General features: G+C 39.0%; 1 protein-coding gene across 1 annotated transcript in view; it reads right to left on the bottom strand.

The window, feature by feature from the left end:
- The window catches only part of LOC124416591 (alpha-2A adrenergic receptor), a 144,758-nt gene that overhangs the window by 44,773 nt on the left and 88,003 nt on the right, over positions 1-11,982 (bottom strand). The gene's annotated exons all lie outside the window — the stretch shown is intronic.

An 11,982-nucleotide genomic window follows, 5' to 3' on the forward strand; every position in this document is an offset into this window, starting at 1 on the left:
TTTGCCACAACTTGTTTTCCGATCGTTGCCACGAGATTTCCGATCATCCCTGCGGCTCAGCCGGTTATAAGTTAGGCATAAAAAACCTCCCCTGACAGCAAGTCGATTTCACTAAACTCACCCTGATTCAGGCTCCCTTGGTTCACCCCGAGGTCAGGATAGCAGTTGAAAAAAGTCAATATCGCAGAATCTGAGCATGAAAATTTGCAACGGCCGCTTTGTTCCAGTTCCAGCTGCTTTCGTCCTTCACTTTTCCGCTTCTATTTTTGTCTGACCTTTGCACTCTCCTCAGTCCAATTACCGGGACCTCCAGAACAAAAGGTGGACGCATAAGCGTCAAGGTAGCTTCTACGGGGTGGAGAACAAAGAGTGAAAGCAAAAGCCAATAGAGGAACGCCGGCGTTCTAACCGGAATGTATTATCCATACAGGGTATAACGCTGCGACGTGAAACGTTCTAAAGCTTCAGAGGTGTACCTTGGGTGAGGCTCCGTTGATTGGTTACCGTGGTTTTGGACTCACTCTAAGGGACGGCCGGAAGAATATCGCGAGGTGAAAAATAGTAGGCGGCATACCGCGAGAAGCCGGAAAGCACGCGAGCTTGGCGTGATAAATTTCAAATTTTCATAAATTAAATTCTACTTTAAAAGCGCTTCCGGTTGCCTCGCTGCAGCTCCGTCTGCATCTCTGGACTAGGTATTCGCACAGGTTCATGCACCCGCCTGTGTATGCAAATTACAGGCGCGTCTCTATACCATACTGGATAGCTGCACCGAGGGGTTGGTATGTGGGTATCCACGAACGAATGACTCGCCGAACGTTCATATTCAGCCACTATGCACAAGCAGAAAGTCTTGCTGTCCGCTCCGCGGAAGAATTTATTAAACTGTGCAAACAGCACTCTGCTCCACAGCTTCACTATCCCGCGAAATGCGGCTCCACGCAGAGCACTCTCCGCGATTCATCCCGGTGACACGGTTCGATATAAATATTGCACTTCGACAACCGTATTTTTAATCTCCCGTTGACGATGTTCACCTTACGTACACCTACGTCATGCGTATTAGTTTGAAATTTTCTATGTATTCAGGAAAATCGTACTATCATTATCAAGCTTTCGAAAAATTCATATCACATGTATTTTACTAGGTCAAAGTTAGTTTTATTTTACACTAGGTAAAAAAGCACTTTAATTCATTTTGAGCCATGCCAAATCATTCAAAATCGTTTTTAATTTTACAAATTCACTCGAAGCCTTTTGGAAGCACTTTCACGATGTTAATTCAGTTTTATATAATCTCGCAAAGTATGCAGCAAAGTAAGCTTCATTTTAGTAAATATCGTATTTTCGTAAGTTTTGTACAGAGTGGATATGTATTCCTTTCACGTAACGGTGGGTTTCACGAATCTACAAAAAAAAACAAAAAAACAAACAGCAGGAATTGGGTGAAATAAAAACGAGGTTTCGGATGTAACGTGCTGAGAACGAGACGACGCACTGCCCCTTTTATTGGGCTATGAATTCCGTTGGTTTGATGTATAAAAACGCAGCATGGGGTTCCGTAGTCTCAGGGGTCGTCGAAATATTTGAGATATTCAAAACACCCTCTAGTACGGTTGAGCTATATAATTTTTAAAGTGGTGTGTTGCGTGTTCGAAGCCTCCAGCTTCCTTTTTCTATGGATATCTTATTCCGATCATCAATTCTTTTGGCATTTATATTCTGTGCTAGCCTGAGAACCATTACCAACGGACATTCTGAGCAACTTCAGCAAAAATTTCTATTCAAATACATCGTAATTATAGTTGCAAATGAAAAATCGTAGGTGGCTGACTCGTCTTTTCATATTAGGTACACATGACTCACAATTTAGGGACATAGAGAAATGAAGAATGGTGAGAATTTGTTCATCGAGGGCCAGAGATTATGTTAAAACATCACTGTGGGTTACACTTTAAATTCTACAATATTTGATTTATAGGAGAAACTTGAGTCACGTGTTCAGAAATTGAGAAAGACGTGCGGAAGCATAAATTTTCATTAGAACTGTAGGATTCAAAATAAGATGTTGAAAAGTGAGGTGGATCAGCGGCACATGTTGAAAGAAAATCTGAAGGAATGATATGTGGAGGAATATTGTGTTGTTTTAAATTCGCCAATTCTGTATCCAAAGAAAACTTTTCAGCAATGATAAAGGACAATAGATTCCTGCATAAGCTAAGGGAAAAGAAAATGATCGATAAAAATTCAGAAATAAACTGAAAAAAAGTTATACGATGAAACAAGGCCATCAAAGTCGTAAATAAGATTGATATCCGAAAACCTAAATTGACGCTGGTTATTTCTAAGTCAATTTTGTACTTGATGGTTTCATATTTGTTGCATTACTGTTCGATGATATTCTCAACTTATTCAGGAAGAGTTGAATGTTTATTCAGGAAGTGCGCTACAATTCGTCACAGGGAAAAATTTGGCAGGTATGCAGAGAAAAAAAGATTACTGTCACATTTAAATGACATCTGTGAATTTAATTTCAAGAATTTAGTAAAAGAAGCCTTCACGAAGAACAATTTAGAAAACCTGTTCCAGTTTTCGATAATCCCGTAAGTGACAATGAACGTGTTTCGTACGTTGAAAGTTAAGCGTAAATTTTTTCTCAAGTTGAAATACGCTGTGAGTTTTGTGATGAAGAAACGGTAAAATAAAAGTAAAGAAAGTAGAAGACCGTGGAAGATACGTGGACCGAAATCAGTGAGGGTGACATGGAATGACAAAAAGAGAGCCGAAAGAGGGTGTGAATGAGAGAGAGAGAGAGAGAGCGAGAGAGAAAGAGAGAAAGGAGAAAAAGGGAAAGTGGGAGAGAGAGAAAGATGGAGAGAAGAGGGCCGAGATGAAAAACGGGAAACGGAAGACGTCTTTGTCGGAGACACTTCAAAGATTTCCAGATACGAACTGATCTGACCTTGGTATTAACTTTTTTCTGCTTCCTCTTCTTCTCGTTTTCCGTTTCTTTCTTTGCCCTTCTTATCCATTCTTTCTTTTATATATTTTCACCGTATTCGCTAGCTTTCACAGGGTCAACCCTGCGATCTGCTACGGTCTCCGCAATATTATTAGGGATAAAAAACGACCAACGCTTACTCAGGTCGTCGCGTCGTGTCGTCAGGAAAAATGACAAGAAACGTTCTCCTATAGGGCCGCCTTTTCTTGTCGCCCTTCCCCGTCCCCAAATAATCCAGCGAACTTGGACTGTTCCTCGCTCCTTTTTTTTCAGACACCACTACAATCATGGCGTCACTAAGGCAACGCAGAATATCGGTTTGGTTCATTTTGTCTTCAAGGACGATTTTTATAGCCATGAATACAAAACATGTCCACAAACTCATTTTCTCTTGTCTTCATTAATCAGAATTATTCTATTCCGACGTCACTGTGCTACTTCATGAAGAGCCATTACAATGCAAGGCAAGTATTTTTTTGTTCAAATTAACAAACCGTCCCTTTTTATCACCTGTCATGTTTTCTTTGTCATGAGATCCTTATGACGTGCGATTTCCACGATGTTCGGCTCCGAATCAAAATCGTTACGAACAAAACACTTCGACTCTCAATGAAGTTGAAGTCAAAATTCGTTCAGCAGATTCAATTCCGCACCCATGCAAAGTAGAATAAAAATGGCAATTTCGAGACTTAAAGACCATGGTATCGAAATTCTGATGTCGGATTCGTGATTAGTGACCCAAAAAATTCCTGCACCTAATTTCATCGAAATCCGCTCGGTAGATTAGTGATTAAAGCGATAAAGCGATCAAACTTACTTTTACTCAAGATTTTTACGAACACTTTCCACGCGATCCTCGTTTTGCGGGGCTTTGCGGAACCCCTTCCACCCCTCTTTTTAACATATTACACACATTCTCTTAGCAGTTTTTCCTCCAATCCCCGCTCAGTCTCCGATTGTTTGGGCCAAGTAGACGGAGGCACTGCAGCCACCCACCTGCGGCCCTCAAGCAGCAATATTTTGATGAATTTTCCCCTACGTCTTCAACGCGCCAATTTGCATTATTATGTACCCACATAGCTGTGTAATTATTATTCATTGTTTCATGAATTTTCATCAACGAGTCGCGGATAAAGCATTTCTATACACGCCCGTCTGTTCGTTCGTCCCTCCGAAGGCGGTATTACTCCGCATTTTTGCACCCTGCAATGGTAATTTATTCACCAAGAGCAATCGTAGGTCGCACTTCGTCTAGACACTGCATGCCAAAGTTGTTGAACGTTTTTACGTCGCAATTGTCCGGATTTCAGCTACGCTTTCTACATGAAAATATTCATCAAATATCATATACATTCGAACCTCGTTGATTTTAATTCCTTCGGTTAATTAATAACATGATTCAACCGTGGTGGCGTCTTACTTCAGTAATCAAGTACGAAATAAGGTGATTTATAAATTGGAAGGTGAGTGAATTCGACTAGAAGGACTAATTATTTGGCGTGACTTTGAATTTATTCACAGTATGCATACCGTAAAAGTACGTACCAAGAACACAAGTAAATATTATTACTTCTATTTGTTATTTGAAAAATATGAAGCACATTAAAATCCACTGTGACAGTTAATAACATGTTGAAATTTTTTAAATTCAATCACCGTACGTGGGAAGCTAAGCTGAAAAAATACTGTTTCTGACAATGATTTTGGCAATATTACTACGTCTAATGAATTGAGATTTGTTCACAAAGGACCTTATTTTCCGATTTAAGACATTTTCCTGGTTTTCTGGGATCACAAAGACCCCTTATTACAGCGAGGCAGCTTACGCGAAACACTAAAGCAACGTTGTTCTTCGTCGTGAATTCTACTTTTCGCCGTAGATTCTTGTCGACTCGTATGGCCGAGCAAGCAAGTAAAAAGGTACACCCAGGATTCTTATTATAATTTCTTTTTTTTTTCTCTTTTTGGTCAGGTAATTCAACAAATGAGCAGACTTGCATAAGAGGGCAAGAGGAGGATTCATTCAAGGCAATAAAAAATATATTGAGAAATTGATGAAAATCTGACCTACGTTTTGCCTATGTAGAGTTGAGAAGTGCCGCAATTACGTATCTATACTAAAATTTTCCATCGTGTAGATTTACTGGAAATTTTTAAACGCCATAATTCTAAAATAAATTTTTATTAATTCTGTACTATGAATTTAGTTCACCTGCTTCACTGCCATGCCAGTTAGCACAAGAACCCGTTAAAACGTAGTTACACAAGAATAAAAAAATAAACGAAGTGAAAAGTAATTGTAGAAATGAATGTGTTCCCAAAGACTACACCGTCTTCATTTCACTAGTAATTTTGAACTTTACAGCTCAAGATGTAAACAGTAATGAAGAAGATGGCTGGGGATACTAAAATTTGAATAACTAACGTAGAAAAAAGTAAATTAATGACGGATACATTTTCAGCGAAAAGTGTAAGTATATATGGTATATGTATATAAACTGAAGAGATAAGGTGATGCACAAGTTTCGGTGTAATCAACTTTTTGGCGCTTGTATCCACGGTGTAAGCTCTCATCATAAAATGAGTTACATCGTCGGTATTGTATTGGATTTTCCCTTAATTTCGAACCGATTTTATGGACGTTTTCGATAAAAAAGATTCGGTAAAAGATAATGCTGAACCGTCTTGATTCTTACACTTTTTCAAGTCAATAAGAAAGAATCATCAACTATACTTGTTTGTTGGTCAATTGAGGTATCTTCCTTATATTCCGATGTATGATGAAACACACCACCAAACTATGGCTCACTCAAAGTCCGGTGTGGTTTTGGGATCCGCTTGAAAAGTTAGGCACTGCTCTTGTTTACCGCATAATACCCAAGGCGCATTCACCTCGAAGCGTTCAAGCACACAGCGTGGAGAATTTACGAGCAAGTAAGCCGGGAGCTTAAATGTACGGTCTAGTCAAGCTCGTGTATGTATGTTTGGTCGGTCGGTGGCAGTGACGTTTGTCCTATTTCCGGAGTCGATGCCGTGATTCTGGAAACAAAACGACGGTCGGGGATCCCTCCTAAAATCTATTAGCAGGTTGTAAATTCAGTTCGAGAGACCCTCGCGGTGGGTGCGATGGAGCAGACTATACTCCTCGAGAATATCTATCCGTAAGCACAATGCTCAAGGAGAACATTCGCGTTTGCGGGAAGAACAGAGGTGGAGGTAGTCAACAAATCAGAGAACTTATGTAATCTTATTATTATCCCAACCCTCAAAGATTCGCCTGAATAAACACGATGTGGGCAGCCATAACGTGGCTCAGGTTATAGGTATAAAATCTAGCCCAAGGTGAGTAAGAAAATCTATGCAGTCATAAAATATCCAAGGATAAACGAAAATTTAAACATCAGGTTCTCATATATTATGCAAAAAACTGCAAATGACAAGCTAAGATTTAAAGAAATACAACGCACGTCGTAAAAAGTTTTACAGTCACAGACATAAACTTTTAGATACGTGGGTGAATCGTGCAAAATTATAGCACGAAAGTTTCGGTGGTACATTCTGAGCATGCTGATAAACGACATATTCTGATTGACATCGTCTTTTTCCAAAATGGATCAGTGATCGGTGTCAAGCTCAGTCTAAGGTCGTTATTAGAATGAAACTGCCGAAGACCAGTAATTTTCTCAGTACTTTCAGCATAATGGTAGTGACTGTGACTGTGATTTTCAAGAGGCCAGTGACGAGATGCTCTGGGTTATAGCGTGCAATCCGAAACTAGGCGAAATTGACTTCATGTTCTTTACACTTATGATCATTGACTCGAGTATAAGCCTGAAGCTACATTTAGTTATCGTGGATCAAAGGAAATAACTTTTTGTGTTTGAAATAGGCAAAGCGGGTAGTTTGTTCTGCTAGGAAATGTAAATTTATCGCTTGATGCGGGTAATGTGCTTATCGAAACGGCCAGTTATACCGTTTCGCAACCGCCTGCAACACTGTGTGCCACAGTAATGTACCATGCTTTCGATTATCGATATTACCTACTCTCAAATACGTCTCAGCATGCGCATGAAATATTTCGACACAGTGTTCGGAGGCTTTGTTTATGCGGAACTAATGTAGCATTAGCCGCCAGATTCGCGGGACCAAAATAATGCAGACTACATGGTCCGCACCGATGCGATTACCTACGTCAATTGCGGATAGACCGCAAACTTGATTTTCAGAGGCCCGGTTTTCTCTTGGATACGTATAACAAGTATTGGATTTACCGCAGATTTATGATGGTTTTTTGAACAACGTCACTCGAATTTAAAGATAACTTTCGAAAGACGATGTAACGTCATTATTATTATATCACGCAGTGCTTGCTACTGGGCTCGTGTGATCATGGTGCAAAGTTTAGAAAATTTATGATAACTGTAAGAAATATCGGAGTAAGGTATCGATAGCGTGGCGTAACTTGAAAACGAGAATACTATAATATAACGTCTGACGGCCTTCAGTGTCGCCGATCCATCTGACAATAAGATAAATTGATTCGATTAGTTTTGTTCAACATTGTGAGTGTTGAAATTACAAAAAGAAAAGTGATTGATACTATAATTTCATGCTAAGCCATTTACTTTGACGATATTTTTTTAGTCGGAATCATAGGAAACGCTAATATTTCTTGTGGTGTTATTCGTCACAAAACTATTAGCTTCTTCTATGTTCACCAAGCAAAACCGTCAAAATGTACGAAATGTCCACAATTTAACAGTCAGTGCGGGAATTCTTGTTACAAGAAGTTTCTCCGTACAGTAATACTGACATGATTTGCAATTCCGTCGTTAACAACGAAAGTTGAAAGTTTACTGAGTGTTTCAGTGTTTAGGTGAAATTTATAAATAATTATAAATAAACGTCAATTAAAGACATTCATCAAGAAATTCGGTAGACAATTACTAGTGAAATGGTAAAAGTTCGAAACAAAGAAGTTACAGTATTCATCCAATTGTTGGAACATGCAATCTAAGTATACACAAACAAAAAGTGACATTGATAAATAGCATACAAATAAGGTTTCGCCGATGTAAAGTGAATAACAATTGAACGTAATTTAATGCACGTTTTTTTCATCATTCCACTCATAAATCATTTTTGAAAAGTGATGTAAATTAATTTCATTTCGAAATCGGATATAAGAAATTAACGACTCCGAAAGTGATTACAGCCAGATATTTCAATTTCTTTGAAGATTTTGGGCTCTAATTTTTTTTCTCGCTTCAACCGTTTCCAAAATCCTTTATTTGAACTGCTAGAAGCTAAGTGTTTCAAGATATTTCAAAATTTGAAATTTTATCACTTTGAGTAATATTAAGAGTGCAGGTTTCTGATGTTTCTCAGATTTTTCGCATAGTTCAGCAAACAAAAACACGCTTCTGACATATCGGTGGTAGTAGCTAACATTGTTAATTTTTCTCAAAGATGGGCAATGAATCATTCGACACAAAAGACTCCAAACTTTCGGAAGATTCTGCAACTAATTATCTGTTTTCTTTTGACATGTATATGTGTATTGGCTGTCTTTCTAATTAATAAGATTATGTTCATCATCTCGTACAGAAAAAGATAAAGATTCTCACGTGACCAGCTTACAATTAGACTGAATTTTGTTCCTCTCATGTACCAAATATACTCGAAGAATGAGATCCCTCAGATCGGTTTATAGGTTTTCCCGTGGCCTGAAGAGACCGCTAAAGCGCTGCTATAACCGAATAGCAGTTCAAGATGCAAATTCACGAATGGAACCTTCGCCACGAAATGAATTCCTTGCGAAGTCTAAGCTCACCGCTTTCAAACGCAAGCCTGCGATTATTGGTCGTCTTTCCTTCCACTCTCTTCCTGCAGTCTCTTCTCGTCTCGTCTCTTCTTATCTCGTCTCTTCTTTCTTACATCCTCTTCCCCTTCGGTCGCTATTACCTTCCGGTCCACGTACGCCTGAAGAATTCAACGCTGTCTGAACGTCTTGCCTGTCCAAAGTAATTCGCGCTTTCAACAATTCCTCGCACCCGACATCAGCTGTTTCTGTGTTCGACCACTCATGGCGCCATTATTGCAAGCTTCTTGGAGTAGAATCTTCTCTCTTTTCTTCACTCGCAAAGCCACGTTCTTGGCGTCACAGTAGTGGAGAGTTAATTTTGGTCCCTCTTCAGCCGCCACCTGCGCTTCCGGCTGATCAGAAGTTCAACGATACTACTATACATCCCACAATCGGCGACCTCGCATGCTGACCTCACAATCAGCTAAAAAGAATACGACAATCTTTCTGCGAGTGCGAAGCACCCGCGTTTTTCGCGGATGGAATGATTTTTCTTAACTGAATACCGAGGAAAATATAGAAGTGATTATTGTTGATCTAGCAATTTCATTTGCGTTTACTAAAACATTTGGTGGAAACGATCAAGATGCATTCGGTTGAAAAATTATCTCATCAAATGAGTATAATTTAAACAAATTTTTATCTCTAATCAGATGTTTACCACGGATGAAGATTTTTGAATCAACGTATGCATTGAATTGGATACAATATTTATCTTTTCTCACGAGTGCTCTAATACATAATAAAAAAACATGTGCTTCTCCATAATTTAAATAGTCTACAACCTCGCGATGCCATGGGAAGTTTTTATCTACGACGATTGCCCGTGATTGAAGAAGAAAGAGAAAAAGAAAAAGTGAGTGAGGTAAAAGATTGGCCAAGACAACTTGCCTTGTTTGGGGTCCAGGCTTGAAGAGATGAGGTACAGATGAGTACCCATAAGGCAATTGATGGGCTGTGATTGGCTGCTCGAAGGTTGCTGAGACTGATCACATCTATCGGATTGCCGAGAGAACCATTCCGAGTTATCGGCAGGCTTGCGAAAATGCGGGTAAGTAGCGAGAGAGAGAGAGAGAGAGAGAGGGAGAGAGATGGGAATAAAAAGAGAGTTCCCTTTATTCGTATTAGAACTGTCACGTAATTTCATCGTCATAGAAATCTCGCCAACTGATATTCGCGGCCGCATCGATATCCGCACGTTTCTTCTATACGTACCTACGTGGAAATGAATTTCCTTTGGAACATCGCGGGAGTTCCAAGGCTAATAAATACCTTCGCGGAACATGTCACATGACATATTTTGAATAAGCCTTTACAGAGTTGTACAATGCATTCGAGTGGTAAAATTCTCATCAGCGCTAGGCTGTAACCTGCGACGGGCCACGTGACCTTCCGAAATGACTACCAAATCTGTGTTGTCAGGAACGTGTATTCGCATCGTTCTGGAATTTCCTGTATTACAGTTTTTTTTTTTTTTTTTTTTTTTTTGTTTCTCCACCGAGTGAAAATTAATTTCAGTACGGAACATTCAGGGCTACCTATACATGGTTCTGCAAAGTACCAGCTGTGACGTTGACTGACGATGGGCATTGTCCAGGTCATATAGAGACTCCGAAATTGAGAAAAAAAAGGGAGGTGAAAAACGTACATGGATATCCTACATGAATATCACCATCATTTGAACGGCCTTTGGTTGTGCGAAAATTCCCATTTTATTTTATGAGAATATTCGGTATAAAAAAGTAGGAAACACTGAAGTGAAATTGCAAAACTGGACAGAATACATTTCCTGAAAATTGTAGCTATTTTATAAATATCACTCGGAATTACCGTCAGTGAAGTATTCCCCGATCACTTTAAACGTCTCCGACAAACCGTGTGGTATCCTCTGATTTTCCTGACAGGATGATTGCATTTTCTCAAGACATGTCAGTCAAGGACACCACAGTCAAATCGAAATTCTAAATATTTATTACACTCCGTTTGGTTCAGATTCGCTCATCGAAAAACAAAACCATTTCATCGGCACGTGAAGTTATGACAAGATTCCGCTAAAACTAATCAATTATTATTAAATTAGCAAGAGACCGATGGTCGAAGTCCATTTTAAATTTCATTAAAATGGTACAGAGTGTCTAATAAGGGGTTTATCAAACTCTAGCGTGTTTTACGCGTTTTTATTTTCCGTACAAAAAATACCCGTTTCTATGACGATCAAGTTAATCTGCAAATGCGCATGCGTGTAGTACTGAAAAGACTACTTTTAAGTCACAGGAGTACAGAAATAAAAACAACTGACGCTCAAAAAGAAGAATCAAAAAAAAAAAAAAAAAAAAACTAGTCCAATATGAACTGGAGACGAGGATATGATCCGTAATTGTGTCGATGGACTCGATTCTATATAGGTAAAAGGTAATATTTCGAGACGGCAAAGATTCTCTAGAATCTATTTTCCAAGGAAATAGCAATCTGCTATACAAAATTAAATCTGTGAAGAATTTATATGAGATCGAACACTTAGTTATTAGAAAGTCGGCCCTGTTGAGTCAAACATTCCTGGAATGCTGTTTTAATAATGGATGAGGGAGTACAGACACGCTGATAGATCGTTTATCTATACTAATGTCACACCATCGCGCGCCGTGATCGGAGGTTCTTTTTTCGTATTCTTTGCTGCTGCAAAAAGTTATTTATCATTCATAAATAAATAATATTTCGAGCCGTGCCTTGTTTCCCTCAACTAAGTTGTGAAAGTCTCGTGTCCCTTTGGTGAAAAGAATAATGTATGATAGACTGCGATTAACTTAAATTAACTATTGTTTTGTCACGACTGTTTTGTTGATATTCTCTAAATTTTTCCATACGCAAACATTATTTCTCAATGTCATTATTCTCAGATACAAATTGTATTTGTCTTCTACCCATCCCAATGTAATTATCTTGATTGTCGATGATATTAATTTCTTCGTTCCCTTGTACAAACTGCCAGCTATCCGCAGCCAAGTCCAGAATATAACAGCAATCAACCCGCCAGTCCAATCGGTGCCCGAATAAAATGTCAACAATGCTTCGAGATTCCGAGATTTCGAAAGATTTTGAGGTTTCGACTTTGTTCGGA

Source organism: Diprion similis, chromosome 2 (genome assembly GCF_021155765.1).
Source record: "Diprion similis isolate iyDipSimi1 chromosome 2, iyDipSimi1.1, whole genome shotgun sequence".
In the NCBI taxonomy this organism is placed as follows: domain Eukaryota; kingdom Metazoa; phylum Arthropoda; class Insecta; order Hymenoptera; family Diprionidae; genus Diprion; species Diprion similis.